The sequence below is a fragment of the Hemitrygon akajei genome, chromosome 22 (genome assembly GCF_048418815.1).
Source record: "Hemitrygon akajei chromosome 22, sHemAka1.3, whole genome shotgun sequence".
Taxonomy (NCBI): domain Eukaryota; kingdom Metazoa; phylum Chordata; class Chondrichthyes; order Myliobatiformes; family Dasyatidae; genus Hemitrygon; species Hemitrygon akajei.
Window position 1 is genome coordinate 52,193,093 of NC_133145.1, and position 19,525 is coordinate 52,212,617.

The following is a 19,525-nucleotide window of genomic DNA, read 5'->3' on the forward strand; positions in this document are numbered from 1 at the left end:
GCTCTTACCAGGAGTGCAAGAAATTGCAGAGAGTTGAGCACACAACCCAGTCCATCACAGAATACCACCCACCCCTCCATGGACTCTGTCAACACTTCCTGCTGCCTTGGAGGAGCAGCCCGCATAACCAAAGACCTCTCTCACTCCAGACACGCTCTCTCCTCCTCCCCTTCTATCTGGCAGAAAATACTAAAACTCGAAAACATGTACACCAGGCTCGGGAACAGATTCCAACCCACTCTTATACGACTGTCGAGTGGACCTCTTGCACATTAAGAATGAATTCTTAATCTCACAATCTTCCTCATCACAGCCCTTGCACCTTTTAGTCTACTGGCCCTGCACTTCGATGTATCTGAAAGTGTAACGCTATATTCTTCACTCTGTTTATTGCTTTCCCTTGTACTGCTTCGATGACCTGATATTATGAAAGGTAAGCTAGTCTCTCACTGTACCTCTCAGCAGACACGACTATAACAGATCAATTCCAATTCCAATTGATATAGGTTACTATACAAAGAACAGCGGACTAGAATCAAGATTGTTTAATGTCATTTCCAGTACGCAAGTGTAAAGGAGAATGACATAATTGCTACTCCGGATTTGACGCAACACAAAGCACACAATAAGATAAAGAACACGATAATTAAAAATCAGGATAAACATAAATAAATAAGATGGCTTTTATTAACTGTTCAATTGCATGTCCATAAAGTGACACCAGGCACAGGAGTCTCTGTACAGAGGTGACTCAGACGGGAAATGATAAAGTGGTGGTGGTGAGTGATGCGGAGGGGTGGGTTAGTGGGTGCAGGTGTTGATCAGCCCTACTGCTCGGGGAAAGTAACTCCTTTTGAGTTTGGTGTTCCTGGCATGGATGTTACACAGCCTCTTCCCTCACGTAGTGGGACAAACAGTCCATGAGCAGGGTGGGTGACATCCTTCATAACTGCACAGGCTCTTTTCGAGCCCCTTGCTGTATATATGTGCTTGATGGTGGGCAGGCTGGTACCAGAGATGCATTGGCAGTTTTGATAACCCGTTTCAAAGTCTTCCTGTCCGCTGCAGCGCAGTTTCCAGGTGAGGATGCTCTCTACTGCTTGCCTGTGGAAGGATGTGAGTGTAGATGGGCATAGTCCAGCTTCCTTCAGCTTCCTTAGAAAGAAGAGGTGTTGGCGAACTTTCCTGATTGTGTAGAATGTGTTCTGGGTGCATGAGGGTTTCTGCGAGATGTGCACTTCCAGGAGTTTGAAACTGCTTGCAGCTTCCACTGCTGTGCTGCTGAGGTAAAGAGGACTAGAACAGAGATTTACTTCCCCTGACATCACTGGCCTATACTGATCTGATTGGGGTCTACACAGTAAAATTATAATCATGATTGGTAGACATCAGTCACAAAATCAATGTGGGAAAGCCAGGTTCCAGTATTGGAACCACAGTTCAACAATCCTGCCACAGGATCCTGTATTCACACTAAGAGCATTCTCAATGTTTACATGTTATCTCAATATTCAAAACTGGGCATCCATGGGACATGATGGGCCATTGGTAGCAGCAGATCCAACCCTGACACATATACTCCAGAGTAATGCCATGTTCTTTCACACTACGTGGTCTACCCCTGTTCCCCTCCCTCAAGTGGGCATTTTCTGCCCCCAGAAGGCATGTTCTGGCAATGGCGGGCCTTGTCTTGAAGCGGTCAGAGCACTATTATGGTACACTGAGACATGCACTCTAGCGCCCTCTATATGGTGGTCTGCAGTGTGGACTTGTGCAAGCCTGATCACTTGCATTGTGTTCACCGAGCCTCCGTCAGCCGAGTTGTACATTATTAACACGTTCACTGGCACATAATGCCACCGAGACTTGAAATACATGTTCACCCTTTATTCCTTGTCCAGTTTACTTCGAGTCAGATATCCAGCTAAACCCAAGCTGTGAGCTTAACATTGCTGTGCAGAAGAAGCTAATTCCACTCAGCAAAGTGTCAGTTATGAACGCTGATGAAATTTTACAAGAGGAGGAATTTTCTGGCCACAGGAGAACTGAAGATCACTTGACCAAGCAAATGGAGAAGATGGCAGTAGAATTCTGTTGGTGTTAGTCTTTTGGCATCCAATCATGACTTAGTTATACCAAACGGAATCATAGAAGGATGTAGGGTATAATCTTGAAAGTTGAAAAAGAGAATTTGTATGGAAATCTGAAATAAAAATGTAAAGAGCAAAAAACACTCAACAAGTCAGGCAGTATCTGCAGAGAGAGTAGCAGGGTTAATGTCTCAGGTTAATGACCTTCAGTTCAAGATGGCTGCTTTGTCCATTGACGTTATGGCTCAGAGTTGTTTTGTCAGGATCGTCATGATGATTTTGAGGACAGCATGGGGAGATAGGGGTCAGGTTAGGGTTTAGGAACAGGGATGAGGGGGAGTTTGAGGTCAGGGTTGCTAAAGAAGAGTTTGGCCAGTTGGTGTGCTATAAAATTGAACATCAGCGACTCTGGAAGCTAGGTCAGCAAGCGCTGAGGAGACTAGCAATTCACAGGTCAACGAGTTCTGGTCCCAGCTTGGAGGTCCATCTGGGTGGCAAGTCCCGGGTATGAACAGAGTCATGAGGGTCAGTGACACCCCTTTCCACGCCTCCCCCACCACCATGGGGTCGGAGACCCGTGAAAGTCCAGAAGTCAAGGCCCAAAGGTCAAAGCCGAGATCAGCAAGTCCTGGGGTTAAAATTGGGAGGGTGAAGTGCAACTGTTCAGAGCACTGTCAGACCAGAGGTAGAAGCCTGAAGACCTAATAAACAGGCCCAAAGGAGTCATAAGGGCTCAGGTCACCGGGGTCAGAGGTCCATGTGAGTCAGAAATCAAAGCCCAAAAGTAAGATCCATGATCAGTGAGTCCTGGAATCTAGGCTCAAAGGTGAAACCTGTGATCAGTGAGTCTTGGCTGAAGTCCAAAGCTTGAAGCCCAATGTTTGCAAATCAGAGAGACCAGGGCCAAGGAGTGGGGCCCAAAAGTGGCCTGTCCTAGGGTTGGAAGCCTGTGTGAGGGTGGAAAACGGATTTGCTTTGCTGTTTTTGTCACGTTTTTGTTTTGTTTTGTTTTCTTGTTGCTGTGTTGTGTTGTGTTGCTCTGCTGAATATTGTGTGCATCCTAGTTTGGCGCTGGAATGTGTGGCGAAGCTTGTGGGCTTCTCCCAGCACATACCAGGGTGTGCTGGTTGTTAACGCAAATGAGGCATTTCACTTTATGTTCCAATGTACACATGATTAATAAATATCAGTCTAAATCTGATGTCAGAACTGGAAAAGTAGGGGTGCAGAGAACACAGGAACTGTTCAAGAATGGGTGGCCAGGTGACACAACACCTTTAAGGCCAGGTTGCTTTGAGTCTAACCATGTTTCACAAAATCTATTTCTTCCACCCTTGACTCAATTCTTTCTCCTCTTTGTCATTTTCCATCTCATAGCAAGAATGCATCACTGACTGTCAGATAAGCAAGTACGGAAATGTCAGACACAGATAGTCACTGTGCGATACCACACACAGTCAGATACAGAGCTGAACAGGCAGTCCAATATACACTTAGCCTAGGCAGTGTGGTGCACTGGCAGCATGTGCAGTCTGACACACATCCAGCACAGACAGTTAATCGAAAACATGCCACAGTCAGACACAAACATCGCACAGCGAGTCTGGCACAGAACGGTTAGCAATCTGTGAATTCTTTCCACTTAGCACCAGACTTGAGAGTTTGTCATGGAGTAGAAGTAGTTAAGAAAGAAGAGAAAAAAAATTGGAAAATATCAAGGGGCAAAATAATCACAATGTGATATGTACATTTAACAGAAGAATCATCTGGAGAATATTCTTTTATGTGATACTGCAGCATAAGTATGGAAAATTACTGACATTTAATACATGCAATCAACCAGGTCACAGATTTATTCCTGGAATGATTTACTATAGTGGATCAAGCCTTTGTTCATTAAATTCATTAGCATTATAATTACATATAGTACGCTCATATTATAACTCTCTCAGTAATGCTTACTGGTTTAACTTAGTGCCAATTTTACTAAGTTATTTTAATAGGTCATATGGAAAAGAAAGATGGGCTCATTACATATTTAAAACAAGTCTCGCTAAATACTACCAGCACCACTCATGTAAAACTAGATGTTTAGTGGTTAATATTTTACACAACTCACAGTTGCTGTTCTTTTAATCTCTGCCCTTCTGAGAGTTATTTTTAATGTCACGAGTTGCATATAGCCACTTTGTCATGGGATTAGATTTGCTTATTTGGGTTTGGAAGAATTAATGTTACAACTAGTCTGAACCCTGAATACCACTGCCTTGGAGTCATGACCACTTGCTTGAGAAAGTTGTGATGATTTATTGTAAATGGATATTTACTTCAGGAAATGGGCCATGATATTCCAGCTACTTATTTCACTGTGAAACATGAGCTGTTTCCAAAAATATGCAATTAACACGCAACATGTACATTACGCCAGTGTCGTGCGCAGTTTCTTACTTTCCACTTGCCGGTGATCTATTACGAAAGTGTTTGTTAGGGAAAATGTGCGCTGTATGGGTCAGAAACAGCCGGAAATAGTCTAAATAATAAAAGTCATTTGATTATAAAGGATATTCTTTCAAGATACTTTACAGTGAGTTTTCAAGACATCTGTTCTCCAGAATCAGAGTATAACCCCAAAAAAGTCTTAGAGCTAACAATTCACTTTCCAATAGAAATTTAAGAAAGTAAACGATACCAGCACAAACATTCTGGTCAACAACTTCCAACTGCTAAACCATATTCATGTTTAATGCTACAAATAATTATAAACGTCTGAACTTCAATTGGTACCTACACTTTGTGGCCACTGTACACCTGCTCATTAGCACAAATATCTAATCAGCCAATCTTGTGGCAACAACTCAAATCATCAAAGCATGCAGACATGGTCAAGAGGTTCAGTCGTTGTTCAGACCAAAGATCAGAATGGGAAGGAAATGTGACCTTGACAATGATATAATTGTTCGTGCCTGATGGGTAGGCGGTTGTTGATTATTTCAGAAACTGCTGACCTCCCGGGATTTTCATGCGCTACAATCTCCAGAGTTTATGGAGAACAGTGTGAAGAACAAGAAAAAAACATCCAGTGAGCGGCAGTTGTGTCAGTGAAATCAGCTTGTTAATGAGAACAGTCAGAGGAGAATGGCCAGACTGGGTCAAGCTGACAGTTAGGCAACAGTAACTCAAATAACCACATGTTGCAACAGAAGAGAATCTTTGAATACACAATACACTGAACTGTAAAATAGATGGGCTACAGCTGGAGAAGACTTTTAACATATGCTCAGTGACCACTTGATTAGGTACAGGAGGTACCTAATAAAGTGGCCACTCAATGTATATTTTACTGTGAATTAAATACTCACCTATTCTCTAAATGCATATTTCTTCCCACTGATCACTAAATAAAACAGGAAAAGCAACACAGATGGGAATGATCAATGTGGCTATTTGGTGTAGGAACTCTAATGACTACGCCGAGTTCAATTCGTCACTCAGTGAATTTAATGCGCAGGATGTAAGGAGTGAACTACTTTCATTTGGCACCTTGCCTCATTCAGATTGTGATAGTTTGTTTTACATCAACCTTCTTTTGTACGCCTCGCCCAACGTACAATTCCATCCACACCTAATTTCTGCCCAAAGAATTTGGCTAAATCTCACTTAATCATGTGTATTTACGTTGGAGCTTTTTGTGGAGCTAGGAGAAGATGTTGGATGCAATCCAGGGCTCAGGGGCAGGGGATCAGATCCCCACCAAGTAGGGAGCAGCATCTATCAACAAGGATCCCCACTATCTGGGTCATGCACTTTTCTCTCTGCTGCTGTCAGGCAGGAGTTACAGAATCCTGAAATCCCATACCGCCAGGGTCCCAAAGAGTTACTTTACTTTCCTACAACTATCAGTTTCAGGAACTGATCTACAAAAACCTTAATCCTAGTTCAAAAGATTAAAAGAAACTTATTATCAAAGTAAGTGTACGTTACCTGAGATTCATTTTCTTGCAGGTATTCACAGTAGGTACAAAGAAAGACAATCGGTTCAATGGAGAACTACGCACAAACAAAGACAGTCAAATGACCAACGTTGATAAGAAGACAAACTGAGCAATTCCCAAAAAAATTAATAAATAAATATTCAAATTGTTCAAATTGTTCAATTTAATCTCAGAGAATGTGTACAGTATACAACCTGAAATTCTTACTCTTCACAGAGACAAACAAAAAAAATCGAAGAATGAATGACAGCAACATCAGGACCCCAAAGACCCTCCTCCCTTTCCCACGCACAAGCAGCAACGAGGGTATTGACCCTCCTCCTCCCCCCACTTGCACTAACACGAGCACAGAACACCATCCCCCCCCCCCCCCACCCCATCATGCAAGCAATAGCAAAAGCCCCTGGAGACCACCAAAACTGCAGTCCATAACCCGGCTCTTTGTTATCTCAGACAGGCCCTCTCTCACCAGCGAGGGAGAGAAACAGATCGTTTCTGCAACAGCGAAAGCAGAGACCAGCAGCTCGCCGTTCTGATGTTACAATCATCTGCGTAGCTTCTCCAAACCTCCGGGATGGACTGTCTCTCAATGTTGACAGTGTGAGCTGGAAAGTCTTTGGAAGTGAGTCTATAGATTGTGGAATCAGTCCAGGGCTGAGGTGAGTGAAGTTATCCACACTGGTTCAGGAGGTTGAAGGGTAATAGCTGGTGGCGTGGGACCTAAGGCTGCTTCATAGAATCATTAGTAGGAAACACTGCGAAATGGAGGGATCTCTGCGCTCAGGTCCAAGGATCCATGAAGGTTACAAAACAAGCAGAAAAGGCAGAGAAAACAACATACAGGATATTTGCCTACATTAGCCAGGGCAAAGACTTGTAAGAGCAAAAATCTTGTGATAGAACTTAATAAAACTTTGGCTGAGCCACAACTACAGCACAGAATCTGCAGGCTAAAATAAACCTGTTATCAGTAATAAATTCATTTCCACAGATCTACAGGCAACCCCAGATTAATTATGCCCACCTTATGGACACCTTTACATATGAACAAGGTTTTGTAATATTATTAAATTCAAAAGTCCAATACTTGCAAAGACTTTCGATCCTAGGAATAGCAGAACGAGTTTCATTTCTCATTTCACACTTAATAGTTGTTCTTTCTTATCAGGCCTATGTGTTTTTGATGCCACACCTTACAGTGCTGTGGAGGTACATTGAGTGATTTTTGTGTATTTGCCAATTTATACACAAGATGAACTTAAGGGCGTCTATAAAAACGGAACCCATTCGTTACATAGGGACGGCCTGAATTAAGGGACAATCCTTCATTAACATTGTGGAATTATGCAGATTTCTGTTGCAAATTAGATCTTCTGATCAGTTGTAAAGAGAAATAAAAATTGTTTATATCCAAACTATTGGTTAATAAAAGTAAAACTGCGTTGATCCACTAGAGCTAACTTTCACAATTTGAACATACACATTGAACATAGAAATTTACTCACATTACAGGCCCTTCAGCCCACAATGTTGTGTGGACCATGTAATCTACTTTAGAGAATGCCTAGAATTTTCCTAGTGCATAGCCCTCTATTTTTCTAAGCTCCATGTACCTATCTAAGAGTCTCTTAAAAACCCTATTGTATCCACTTCCACCATTGCCACCAGCAGCCCATTCCACACACCCACCACTCTCTGTGTGAAAACTTGCCCCTACATCCCCTCAGTACCTATTTCCAAGCACCTTAAAATTATGCCCTCGCATGTTGGCCATTTCAGCCCTGGGAAAAAGCCTCTGCCTATCCACATGATCAATGCCCCTCATCATCCAAAATTTGCTGTCTGGATAATTGATAAGACTGAGAGAGCACCAAGTAATTAACTTATTTTTTTTAATCATATTCAATTAGTTAAGTGTGATAAAGAAGGAACCTAGATAACAACTCCACTGATTGCAAACAAAACAAATCAGAATCAGGTTTAATATCACCAGCATATGACGTGACATTTGTTAACTTTATCGCAGCAGTACAATGTAATACGTGATAAATAAATATAGAGGAAAAAACTGAATTACATTAAGTATATATACCTGTATATCTATTAAGTAGTTAGGTTGAAATAAGTCCCTCCCTCTGGCTATCCATCCCATAGGATGATAATGGTTCCTTTCACTCAGTTAGTGGAGTTTGAGGATACCCCACTTCTCAGAAAGGAACAGCGTGTGTGTGAATGGATTTTCAGTGAGTAGGGGGATGCACAGTTCCAGACCCACCCTCTCGACATCCCCTCCCGGATCCAGTGGCATGGTGAGGTCCAAGACGGCTGGGGTAAGTTCTGGGGTAAGCCCTTTCCGCGCTTCACGGCACGTGTTTGCTACATGGCCGTTGACCCTACAAGAGGGTGCACCCGCTCTTTGACAGGTCTTGTCTTTCGTCCTGCAGGGTGTCTAGCCACCCTCCTCGCCAGGCAAGCCTGGTGGGGGAACCGGTTTAGTCACCAACCATGCGACGGGTCGTACTGGGTTACATGGTACCAGTGGCACTCAGACGAAATAAGTAGTGCAAAAGAAAACAGAAATAAAAAGTAGTGAGGTAGTGTTCATGGGTTCAATGTCCATTTAGAAACTGGATGGCAGAAGGGAAGAAGCTGTTTTCAATGGCCACTTAGAAATCAGACAGCTTTCCCTGGCATTCCTACAAAATTTATGCTCCACGAGTGAAGCTTTTGCATTCATTAGCACAATTCTTAACCTCTGATTTAAGATGGCTGTGAAGTGTTAGCAAACATATTTGTGGCACATTGAATGTCAAGCCAAGGTGAGTAAACCCAGATGGATTCAGCCTTGTCCGTCACAGGCAAAGCCCTCCCCCCACCCTGGAGCATATTTTCCAGGAGCACTGCCACAAGTCAAGTCAAGTCAAGTTTATTGTCATTTCGACCATAAACTGCTGGTACAGTACACAGTAAAAATGAAACAACATTCCTCCAGGACCCTGGTGCTACATGAAACAACACAAAACTACACTAGACTGTGTGAGACAGCACAAGGCTACACTAGACTACGTAAAACAGCATAAAAACTGCACTAGACTACAGACCTGCACAGGACTACATAAAGTGCACAAAACAGTGCAGAGCAGTACAATAATTAATAAACCCGACAATAGGCACAGTAGAGGACAAATTACAATATAATAATAAATGATGTAGATGTCAGTCTAGACTCTGGGTATTGAGGAGTCTGATGGCTTGGGGGATGGAGCTGTTGTACAGTCTGGTCATGAGAGCCCGAATGCTTCGGTACCTTTTGCCAGATGGCAGGAGGGAGAAGAGTTTGTGTGAGGGGTGCGTGGGGTCCTTCCCAATTCTGTTAGCTTTGCGGGTGCAGCGTGTGGTGTAAGTGTCTGTAATAGTGGGAAGAGAGACCCCGATGATCTTCTCAGCTGACATCACTATCCGCTGCAGGGTCTTGCGTTCCGAGATTGTGCAGTTCCCGAACCAGAGAGTGAGGCTGGGGAGTGGGAGATGGACTTTTCTCAGCCTCCGCAGAAAGTAGAGATGCTACTGGGCTTTCTTGGCTATGGAGCTGGTGTTGAGGGACCAGGTGAGATTCTCCGCCAGGTGAACACCAAGAAATTTGGTGCTCTTAACAATCTCAACGGCGGAGCCGTCAATGTTCAGTGGAGAGTGGTCGCTCTCCTGAAGTCAACAACCATCTCTTTTGAAAGCAGCATTCATCATTAAGGACCTGCACTCTCCAGGACATGCTCTCTTGTACTAACATCCAGCAGGAGGTACGGAGACCACCAGGTTCAGGAACACTTATTACCCAACAACCATTAGAATCCTGAACCGGCATGGATAACTTCACTCACCACCACTCTAACTGATTCCACAACCTACAGATTAATTTTCAAAGACTCTTTAGAATTCATATTCCCAGTATTTTTTTTGCACAATTTGTCTTCATTTGCACATTTGTTGCTTGTTAGACTTTGCTTATGTATAGTTTTCAGAAATGCAATTGTTTTTTTTAATTTTGCAAATGCCTGCAAGAAAATTAATCTCAAGGTAATATATAAGATACATGTGTTTTGATAATAAATTTTACTTTGACTTTGATGAACCTTTGAAAGGTGAAGTCTGAACGTCACTTGGAAGAATTAAGATTAGAAGTGAAGGAACATCAGCACAACTATCTGCCAGTAGTACATTTACACAGTCAATTCTTTTGGCAAAAGCCTTTGTAAGTTTGCCATAAATGTTGCAAAATACAAATGGGAAGATGAAGCTACGGAGACATGGTTTAATTTCACTTGAAACTCTATGGGACATTTACTAGTGGTGCTTTCCATATCATATCACGCAAACCAAAACTCTTTCACTGTAAAGAAGATTTATAAAGGAGCTAACAAAAGGAGACAAGAGAATGGTAGTGAATTTCCCTTTCAACAATATTTTGGGCTAATTCAGCAGTAGATGTTGAATACAGTATATTGTTTATTTTTAAGAAAGATACTTTCTCAAATAAATGTCACATTTTATGAAGGGGATAAATCATGGAACAGACCTGGAACAGGGAAATACAGAGGCAGTCCGATATTTATAGACATGTAGCAGGAATATGCTATAAACCTGCTCCGACATTGGAGCATGGCTGATCATATCTCTCTCCACTTGACTGCAATTGTTCTTTGAGTGTTAACATCTTCATCTAATCGAGCTTCTACTGATCACAATCTGAAAAGTTCAAGCAACACACACAAAACGCTAGAGAAACTCCGCTGGCCAGGCTGAGAATGAACCGTTAACGTTTCGGGCCGAGACCTTTCATCAAAACTGGAGAGTTCAAGCTGTACTCAAACCCACAGCATTTCAGGGGAGAGGTTTCCAAATTTCTATCATGGTTGTGTGGAAAATGTGTTAACTGACCTTTACCCCATACAGTATATGTTAGATTTAATTTTGAAAGCACATTTCCTCATTCCTGCTCCTTTACTATGCTACTATCCCCATATAGTTAATCTATTCCAAATAACAGAGAGAAGTGTCAACTGATCAAGTGATCAAGTGCTCCCCTTTTTACTATTCACAATGAAGTAGATATTTAGGCAACCAGTGTATTTCTGCATAACCTCAAAAAGTTAAAGGCACGGCATCAACAACAAACCTCGAGATCCTAGCCTACAACAAGTCCTCTCATCGTATTTCTTCATCCAGACCTGCACCACATCCTAGGTTAGCAAAGTCGTAACCCCATTCCCCATGACCTCACGTTTTCCTTCGTCTAAACCTACATCTCTTGATCTCTCTTTTGTTTGTTAAAATCACACACTAGTGCCTATTTCCAGGATCATTTGCCCAAACATTTCCTTATACAACTTGTAATTTGATTTTACTCTGCCATATAAATGCAAGTTGTTGTTGTAGTATTTGCCAATTAATTCAACAGAAACCTTCTTGATGACTGATTCCTAATAAAATGTATCAATAAGAAGTTTCAAAATCATCAATGACTGTTTACTTAATAATAGATCTTTAATTTTTCTAGAATTTCTCCTATTGTTGGTTTTGTCCTGTCCATGAATTATACAGTTTCTGAAGAATTTAGCTAAAAATAGGTGCTAATAATTAAATAGATGAAAGCAGGCAACCAGAAGATCTTAACATTTATTTTGTTTAGAAGCCACCTACTCCTTTAGTACTGAAGACACTTTCCACATTAGTTTTGGTTATGAATATGAATGCATATCAACTTTTTGCTCTACTTGATCCGTTTTTCAGTCTCTTTCCATTTTACGTTGCCACATTATGGAGGGGCAATTTATCCATAAATCTCACTTCCGCTTTCAGGATTTAAGTTACGCATCAAATTTATGTGAAAGTCATCAAGAGTTTGGATTTCATGTAATCTATAGTTACGGGGGATAAACCTCAGACGCTGTTTTAAAAAAAAGGTTACAATGAAGCTGATAATTATAAAGGAAAATATCTTGCTGATATCAGTCCTAGAAAATACCTCAATTATGCATTTATCTAAAGACGATCTTTATCACTACATCACAGGTAGTTTATATAAAACTGGCACGCGAATCCCACTTAATACATTTTGAGTTCAAGGTCATGAACACAGCTCCTTTTTACAGAAGGTCCGGTTATAATTTAGCTCCAGTTCACAAAGTTTAACTACTGCTCACCGCCGAACTTTTTTTAACAATGCTGTCCAAGAAACCAAAAAAGTCCAATCCTACCTTTCACACGACTTCCCGTCTCACCTCCGGATTAACTGTGAGGAGCTGGGGAAGGACGCCTTGGTGCCCCAGTACACCTGGTGAGAGGCTGGCAGATTCTTAGTGGGCTGTAAGGATTGGAACCTTTTGTTTGCTTATTATGAGCAAAGAGTTCGGAACAGCATTTAGGTTAAACATTGACACCTCCCCGAGGAGGCTGTCTCTCAAATCCTTGCTTGAGGGTTCGGGTTGATAAATTATTGCAAGCTTGCATTATATAATTGGATAAGGTAGGTCTATTTGCTCATTCGGAAGGGGGGTGAAGTGGGTGGGGAAGGGGGTCGGAAGTGGGGGAGGGCTCAGGTAATAATCTATTTTACTGTATTTAAAACAAGGTCTGCATGCAACACTTGCTCAGTATAATAATTTGGGTACTTGTAATGTTTAGCCTTTCGTAGCACTGCCACTTATCAATGCATACAAATTACATAAATATTTGCTGATAATAATCTGATGCAGTCAACTGAAGATAAACATCTAGCCAGGATACTGTTTTGGAGAACAAAGATGTATTTAAACATTTACCTGTTTATCCCTGTAGACTTGGCACAGCCAGTGTCAATCCAATTCATGTTTAGATGAATTGGGCGATTAAACGTATTATAACAGTAATGACATGCAATCTGAATCCTATCAAAAGCTATTGAGCATTCTTTTTGGAAATGTACAATTTATCGCTGTGAACAGATTGCAGGTTTTCTGCAGCTAAACCCTGGGAAAATCTAGTTTGCTTTCATTCCCGATGAAAGGAAAGTAATCTTATTACATCAAGCAGAACAACCACAAAGATGCCTGTGAAATGGTAGGTGCCCTTGTCAGCAAAGATACAAAAATCGTTGAGCTTCCAGCAACAATGAAGCAGTTGAACTAAGGAACAGCAGTGGCAAGGAACTTTTCTAATAATCTTAGATACGGGTGCATATAGATACCAGTCTGAATGTGAAGAAGACCAAGGAAATGATTGTGGACTTCAGGAAGGTGCAGATGAACCACCTCCCTCTGTGCATATATGGCTCTTCCATAGAGAGAGCTAAGTGCATCAAGTTCCTGTGTGTTCACCTCATGGATGACCTCACCTGGTCCCTCAATATCACTTCCCTGAACAACAAAGCACAGCAGTGCCTCCACTTCCTGAGGCGATTGAGGCAAGTGAGGCTCCACCCTCATCTTCACTGAACTTTATAGGAGCACCATTGAGAGCATCCTGACAATCAGTTTTCCAATCTGGTATGGGAGCAGCAGAGTATCAGATTGGAAGTCCTGCAAAGGACAGTGAGAGCAGCTGAGAGGATCATAGGGGTCTCCCTAACATCTATCAGGGACATTTATCAGGGCCACTGTATATGCATGGCCCTTAGTATTATTAAGGATTCCACCCATCTATCCAGCATCCTCTTTAACTTTCTACCATCAGGCAGGAGACTCTGATGCATAAAGACAAGAACGGTCAGGATGGGAAACAACTTCCTCCCTTAGACCATTAGGCTTCTGAACTTCCTGCCACATCAAATTCAAAGTGTCACTAGATAATTTGTACTATACCCTACAATATATAATTTATACACTTGACTTTGCTTACCTATGTGTAATTCATTTGTAGATTTCATTCTTACATTCCTCAGTTATTGTGTGTTATATGTGTGTCATGTGTACTACCGTGCTTTAAACCCTGGTCCGGAGAAACCAGTTTAGCAGTATACATGTACATAGCTAACCGACAATAACCTTGACTTGACTTGATGGTCTCAGATCGCAAGGCTTACTGAGCTCCACTGCCATTTATTTGAGGGAATGCTTCTTAGGATCATCCCTGAACTTCTGCTTCTTCGTTTGAGTTGGTTCCCTCGTGTACTGGACTGTCCCACCACTGAAAATATACATTTCTTTGTGAATATAATTGCTTCAAGACTAAGAGAGTCAAGAGACTGGAGTCAAATATTCAGTTCTGTGATCACCCAGGTTCCCAATGCTGTAGAATCAGGTCACATTTACAATTTATTAGTTTCATTTCTACTATTAGCCACATCCCAGTGCATAGCATGTTTGTCTCTGAAGCAGAATAATGTGGATTTGGTTCCCCTGACTCCAGTCAATAATAAGGGAGTACCGGTAAATGTCAAGAGATAATCGAAGTAAACATTATTAAAGTACATAGATGTCACTATATAGTACCCTGAGATTTATTTTATTGCAGGTATTCACAGGAAAACAAAAATACACAATAGAATTTATTTTTTTAAAATTCATAAAGAATGACAAACAGCCAATATGTAAAAGAAAAGAAATTGTGCAAAAAATATATATATAATACCGAGAACATGAGTTGTAGAGCCCTTGAAATTGAGTCTGTAGGGTATGGATTCAGCTCAGAGTTGTGGTGAGTGAAATTATCCACATTGGTTCAGGAGCCTGATGGTGGTAGTGAAATGATTTTTCCTGAAACCGGTGGTGTGTAAGGTTCCTGTAGCTCCTGGCCAATGGTAGTAATGAGAAGAGAGTGTAAATTAGAATCAGGTTTAATATCACTGGCATATGTCGTATTGTTGAGTGGCAACAGAACATTGCAATATATAATGATAAAATACTGTAAATTACAATAAGTATATATATTTTAAAAGTTACGATAAATAAATAGTGAGCTATAGGTTTTCTGTCAGCTCCTTAAAGCAATGTTGCTAACTACAAACATTGTCCATGGATTTAGTTGTGGATTTCAGCTGCAGCAATCGAAAACGGGAAAATATGAAGATTTCCATTGGAGCTGCTTGTACAATTCACCTCCTTAATGGTGCCACTGGAAGTGGAAGACCTGGATGGTTGGGGTCCTTGATGATGGATGCTGCTTTCTTGTGGCAGCGTCCCTTGTAAGTGTGCTCAGTGACGGGAAGGGAGTGCACTGTAGTGAAAGGTGTCACCTTTGCAATGAGATAGTGATCCAAAATGCATTCGTTGGTAGATTGTATCCACCAGTTTTTGAAGGCTGGTCCATTCTTGAGCATTAGTGTTTCCAAGCCAGGCCACGATTTAGGATCAGGACACTCTCCACTGTGCAGGTATAGAAGTTTACCGCAGTTTTAGATCACATGCTGAATCTGCGCAAACTTTGAGCAAATCACAGTCATGCCTTCTTTGAAATGGCACTCACATGTTTACCCCAGGACAGATCCTCTGATTGCTAACGCCAAGAAATGTGATGTTACTGACCCTCTCTGCCTCTGATTTCCTGATGAGGACAACTTTATGGGCCCCTGTATTTTTTCCTGTCGTAGTCAATATCAACTCTTTGGTTTCGCTGACACTGAATGAGAGGCTGTTGTTGTGTTACCATTGAGCCAGATTCTCAATATCCCTCCTAAATGCTGATTCACCTCCATCTTGAATTCATATTGAAATGAAGGTTGCCAGGATGTGGAAATTGTGTAATTGCTTTGTCTCGGAGTAAAAGAGGTTTGAAGAGGAAAAGGAGGAGATGGGGACTCTGATTGTTTAGCTCTCTTGTGCAAGCACAGATTTCAAAATAAGTGGGATGGCAGTATGATGTTCTCTTTCCAATGCCATGGACTCCAGGAGATGGAATGGGTAGATTTTCCTCATTTCTCACTGAGTACAATGCTAGCAACCCAATATGTATATACACTACAGGATTCCTTAAAGCAATCTGAGGTTTGGGATGGAAGAAATTTTATTTCCCCATCCCACTTGCCATAATTCATACAGAAAACAGTTAAAGCAGGTTGGGTCCTTAAACATCGACTTCCAGAGCTGCCTTTGAAGGCTTCAGGTTGAAAATGCAATATTCACAGGATTCAAAGTACCGTAGATTCCGGACTACAGAGCGCACCTGATTAAAAGCCGCTGGCTCTAATTTTAGAAAGAAAATCAATTTTTTACTTGTACAGGCCGCACCGGATTTTAGACCGCACCGGATTTTCGGCCGCACCGGATTTTCGGCCGCAGGTGTCCCACGTTGTAATATGAGATATTTACACAGAAAGATATTACACGTGAGGATTTTTTAACTTTTAATTAAATCCATATGGTAACATAAACAAATACATATTGCAAATGCTTTTTTTCGAACCGTGCCTGTAACGCGGCTACTTTTAAATATACGTTGCGTATACTTTTTTACTGAACAACATTCCAATATCTCCTAACGACTGGTAAAAAATATATATACTGCAGCCTACCAGGAAAAGTTATTGATCGCCTTTAACTTAAAAGCAGCGTTTTGGCTCCGCCGCTCCGCCGCTCGCCCCCGCCATCCCGTTTATCGCAAACGGCATTTTTCCCACAAGACGCGGCGAAACCGGGTGTGACGTCATAGCATCCCGCGATGTAGTACAGAAAACAAATATAGTTAAAACAGTTCTAACTTTAACTAACAAATGAATTACTAAGCGAAAATATTATAAACTAAATAACTGCCATAAAGGCAGCACAATGCTTTTCTTCGAGTGTTTTCCATGTTGATGAGGGTGAGTACAAATGACTGATTTACAATAATTTAATTGTGAAAGTGCGCTTGATTTATCGTACAATTTCATTGGACCTCTGTGAACTACTCATCAATTTTATTGGTCTACTGTTACGAGGCAAAATGTTTTTGGCGGCATGAAAAAAATTATGTATTAGCCGCACCGTATTAAAGGCCGCAGAGTTCAAAGCTGTTCAAAATGTGGGGAAAAAGTAGCGGCTTAAAATCCGGAATCTACGGTACATTTATTATCAAAGTATATGCAGTATACGGCCCTGAGATCTATCTTCTACACAGACAGTCACGAAGCAAAGATAATCATGGATTCCATTTAAAGAAAAATGTCATTCCCTCCCCCCTGCATGCATAAAAAATGAATGCGCTAATGGTAACAGGAAAAAACGAACAAAAACACGGACTATAAAAAGAACACAAAATCGAAAGAGTCCGCATTCAGTTCAGCTCAGTGTTCGTTATCTGCAGACCGCTCCAATTCAAAGTCGCCCAAAATAACAACAGGAAAAGGAGCAACCAGGAACTACAGTCCAATCTGTGGGTTTTCAAAGATTTCATAGAGTCATAAACAGACGTTGAAAGGAAATTAACCCTTCAGCCTGTTGAGTCTGTACCAAATACCTAGCATCCTTTTTCACTAACCCTACATTAATCGCTATTCTTTATCTCAGCCCCACCCCCAGATTCTACTGCACATTGTAGGGGCATTGAGATTGGTCAATTAAACTACCAATCTGCAAATTTGGGGGGGGCGGGTGGCGGGTAGGAAACCAGAAGGCCCTGTAGCCACAGAAAGAACTTGCAAACCCCACACGGACAGCACCTGTATTGTATTGTATTGTACCTGGTCCTTCGGCGCTGTGAGGCAGAAACTCCTCTGACGGTGCCCTGTCACGCCCTCAAAGGAAAATTGGTGACTGGGTGGAATTTTCAGCACTATACAGCGCTCAGTCTGAAAATTAGAAACAACCCTTTCGGATGAAATCAGGAAACACTTCTAAATATAAAGGCCAGAGCAAATTGGGACTGTCGGCTGCAAGTGACAATCACCCTTTTATTATGGCTTGACATACATGAAATGTGCTGCTATTAGTTTTTCCTATGCTTTGCAGTATTTATTTTAAACCTCAAAAGTCAAGTAACAGATACTTATTAAATAAAGTTCTTGAAAGACTTGAGGCAGATATATACACCCAATGGCCAATTTATTAGATACCTGCTGTGTCTAATAAAATGGCCACAGAGTGTATGTTCATGGTCTTCTTCTGCTGTAGCCCATCCTCTTCAAGGTTCAATGTGTTGTGTGTTTAGAGATGCTCTTCTGCACACCACTGTTGCAATGTGTGGTTATTTAAGTTGCTGTCACCTTCCTGTCAGCTTGAACCAGTCTGGCCATTTTCCTCCAATCTTTCCATTAACAAGGCATTTTTCTGCCCACAGAACTTCTTCTCACTGGATGTGATTGTTTCTCGCATCATTCTCTATAAACTAGGAACTAGAATCTAGAGACTGCTGTGCATGAAAATCCCAGGACATCAACAGTACGCGAGATACTCAAATGACCCTGTCTGGCACCAAAAATCATTCCAAGGTCAAAATCACTAGATAGCTTTTCTTCCCCATTCTGATGTTTGGTCTAGCAACAACTGAAGCACTTGGTTCATGTCTGCATGATTTTATGCATGGAGTTACTGCCACATGATTTGCTGATTAGATATTTGCATTAACAAGCAGGTGTATGATGTATTTAATAAAGTGGCCACTGAGTGTATGTTTCTGTGGGCTACTTGGGAATTTAAACCAGAGTAGGATGTTCCCAGTAAGACCATGGGAAGTTAAATCAGGGTAGGATGTTCACAGTAAGACCATGGAAAGTGTTGTAGAACAGAAGACTACAAGTGCCTTGTTTCCTAAGAGGGGTGGGCCAGGTAGACTGAATGGTAAAGAAATCATTTGGCCTGCTAGCCTTCATCAATCAGGGCACTGAATATAGGGGTTGTGACATTATGTTGCAGGTGTACAAGGCATCGATGAGGCCACACCTGAAGTACTGTGTACAGATTTGGTTACCTTGTTACAAGGAAGACATCATTTAGTTGAAAAGACTGCAAATGTTTATGAGAACATCACCAGGATTCAAGAGCCTGAGTTAAAAGGAGAGTTTGGGCAGGCTGGGGCTTTATTGTTTGAAGTGTGGATTACTGAGCAGAGAATTTACAGAGGTATTTTATTATCTGGCCTACTGCTTTCCACAAACTTCAAACTGATATGGCTAGACTGAAAATAGAATGTTAAAAATGATTTTGCCCTTAATTGATCAATGAGCCTGCTGGCTCTTTTAGATAAAACACTGCCCCAATATTCTATCCCATCCCCACGACAAACAGCACACTTATTAAGAACAGGACCATAATATTTCAAGGGAGAATTTGCTTCAATGGAAGGAAGAATTGTTCAGAGCAACAAGCTCAAAATGTTGGAAAAACTCAGCAGGCCAGGCAGCATCTTTGGAGAAGAATAAATTGTTCATGTTTCGGGCCAAGACCCTTCATCAGTACTTGTTCTTATTAATAGGTTCTGCCTCTGCATAAACTGTTTTTCTTGTATTTTATCTGCTTTAGAGTGGATGCCATATTTTCAAATGAAACAAAATATCCC

The 19,525-nt window shown here is 41.4% G+C and overlaps 1 protein-coding gene across 4 annotated transcripts in view; it reads right to left on the bottom strand.

Annotated features, from left to right (window-relative positions):
• LOC140714723 (inward rectifier potassium channel 16-like) overlaps positions 1-12,548 on the bottom strand; it is a 181,937-nt gene extending 169,389 nt beyond the window's left edge. For 3 of the 4 annotated variants that reach the window (XM_073026226.1, XM_073026230.1, XM_073026227.1), the window contains exon 1: positions 12,337-12,548. The gene's annotated coding sequence lies outside the window, so the exon portion shown is untranslated. Of the gene's footprint in view, positions 1-6,071; positions 6,138-12,336 lie in introns of all 4 variants that reach the window. The other variant, XM_073026229.1, reaches the window with a different exon arrangement.
• Between the last annotated feature and the right edge of the window lie 6,977 nt (positions 12,549-19,525).